The following is a 2,740-nucleotide window of genomic DNA, read 5'->3' on the forward strand; positions in this document are numbered from 1 at the left end:
GTCAACTAATCATATGATTCGTTGCCCCGAAGGGAGCAGAAGCCATGACCACAATGACAGAATGAGCAAGTAAGAAAACCACTGATTAGAGGAGGAGTTGTTATTTTGCTCACACTTAAGCATTGTTCAAAAATGAGTAGAAAAGCACTTAATTTTCTATATTTGTGTATATTTTATATATTTGCTTTAACCCCCCCCCCCCCATTTCAAGAATCCCAGGTCTCTCCCTTTGAAAGAAAAAGCTGAGGTTGAAGAGAGAGTGAACCAAGTTCATTCCATCTGGAATTCGGGAAGATTCTTATCTTGAGATTTAGAACTGAATTTGACTTTTGTGAGGAGACTCCAATTTCATTTGGAGATTCAGTTCTAATCTCTTGGCCTGACATAATTATACTGAGAAATTAAAAAGAAGAGGCTCAACATACATCTTGGATATGTTTTTAAAGTCTTTTAAAATAAGCAGATTAAGGCATTAAGTGTAAATGAGTGAGAAAGTGGAGATTACCTTTGCTTGCCATAGGGGTGGTTCAGGAAAACCTAAGTGGCTTATCAATAGCCGCATGTGTATTTTTAAAAAGTAGGAATTTGAAACAAAAGATTGAGGTGGAAGGTGTTTCCAGGGGCTCTGCTAATTTTTGTGGGGTTTGTTGTTTTCTCGACACATTAACCTCACTCATTTTTACTGAAGACCCAAAGGTTCTTGAGGGGAGGAGGAGGCAGTGCTCAGGAAAACCATAGGGACCTCAGGACCACACTGTTTTCATGAGCCTCTCTTGGCAGAACTCCTCCTCTGCTGCCTCTGGTATTTAAGTCACAAGATTATCATAAAGGATTAAGCGAAATTTCTAAGGAATAGCTAACCCAAAATCAGATGGCTGTTTGGGTCAGAGACATTGATCTGTCAAAAACATACTCAATGAGTTAGGTCTCTACTTTATCTATGTTCCCTCAAAAGCTTGACCCCTGGAGGCTGAGATGCAGAGACCCCACAGATTCTACTCCTGATGAAAAAAAAAAGATAGCTGAGGGCAAATTTTTTTTTTTTACTAATCTGATATCTAGGTATATGAAGAAATTGCTTTTTTCACTGAATAGGCTGAAGCTTAAGCCACTGAATTCTAAGCTAAAAGAGATATCCCAAATAACACGCTTCTCTCACGGGAAATAGGTATTACCTCAATGGAGAACTCCAGCTAACATTAGAAGCTTGTAGTGAAGAGAAACTCTACAGCCTAATGCCCATCATCCACCATGAGATCAGGAAAGCAATGGCCAGCAGAAGCTATGTACCTAACAGCATCCACAAGGTAACTGGGGAGTTGGTTGTTGTCCTTCATGCTCCAAGAGGATCAAAAAATGACATTAATATGTCAGGGTCAAGGTACACTGTGTCTGACTGGCTGATCAGACCAATATAAACTCAGAAGGTTCTACCACAGGTCAGGCACAAATATGAATATTTGGAGTGGAGATGTCTCTAAATCTATGCATCTCACATTTCTTTGGAGCTAGTGCAATTCTGCTTCACTCATAGAGCACAGAACCTTCTTTGATGCAGTCATGTCATGCTAGGCCCTCCTTTGCCAGTGTCTCCCATGTCATACAATCGATTCCAAAGTTCCTCAGAGAGACCTTGAGAGTATCCTTGGATCACTTCTGACCTCCATGTGAGCACTTGCCTTGAGTTAGTCTTATTCATAAAACAGTCTAAACAGACACACATTTGGCATTCAAACAATGTGATCAGTTTATTGGACTTGCACTCTCTACAGTAGATTTCAAATGTTTAGCAGCTGAGCTTGAGAAAAGACCTCAGTGTCTGGTACCTTATTTTGCCAGGTGATCTTCAGAATCTTTCTAAGACAATTCAAATGGAACTTTTTTTCATATCAGTCATGTTGTAAAAAAGAATTAGAACCAATAGGAGGCACCATGAGAAAGAAAAACGAAAAGAGAGGGGGCGGCTAGGTGGCGCAGTAAGTAAAGTGCTGGCCCCAGAGTCGGGAGGACCTGAGTTTGGTTCTGGCCTCAGACACTTAACAGCCACACAAAAAAACTAGCTGTGTAACCTTGGGCAAGTTACTTAACCCCAATTGCCCTCCAAAAGGCAAAAACAAAAAAAAACAAAAAGAGAGTGAGCAAATAGTATGCTTCAATCTGCATTCAGATTCCATAGTTCTTTCTCTGGCTGTGGATAGCATTTTCCATCATGAGTCTTTTGGAGTTACTTAGATCCTTGCAATGTAGAGAAGAGCGAAATCTATCAGTTAGTCATCCCACAATGTGGCTGTTACTGTGCTACAATGCTCTCCTGATACTGCTTACTTAATTCAGCATCAGTTCATTCAAGTGTTCACATTTTTTTTTTTTTTAGGTTAAGGGAGTCTGTTTAATTTCAAACAAAAATCAGCACTATATAAACAAAAATGAAAATTTACCTTAAATATCCAAAGCCAATTATGTCATCTGTAGTCCTTCACTTCACTAAATTACAAGAAATTTGAATAACAGCAACAAAATGACACATAAAATGAAGTTTGCCATCTGAGGCAACTTAAAACAAGTTAAGAAGTTAGACAAAATGTTACAAAATAACCTTTTCAATAGCCAGTTGCTTGTTCCAGGGACTCTTCAATGGACTGAATATGTTCTCCCGCCCCGAGTCATCCATTATGTTGCTTTCTGCCATATCATGATCCTAAGATGAAACAGCTCTTTCCTCTTCAGGAGACTGGGGGGG

At 39.5% G+C, this 2,740-nt stretch overlaps 1 pseudogene; it reads right to left on the reverse strand.

The window, feature by feature from the left end:
* Nucleotides 1-2,358: 2,358 nt before the first annotated feature.
* The window catches only part of LOC138174660 (serine/arginine-rich splicing factor 2 pseudogene), a 1,088-nt pseudogene continuing 706 nt past the window's right edge, over nucleotides 2,359-2,740 (reverse strand).

Source organism: Petaurus breviceps, unplaced genomic scaffold, assembly GCF_028583685.1.
Source record: "Petaurus breviceps papuanus isolate PSGF00001 unplaced genomic scaffold, PetGlider_PUasm1.0 76, whole genome shotgun sequence".
Lineage (NCBI taxonomy): Eukaryota > Metazoa > Chordata > Mammalia > Diprotodontia > Petauridae > Petaurus > Petaurus breviceps.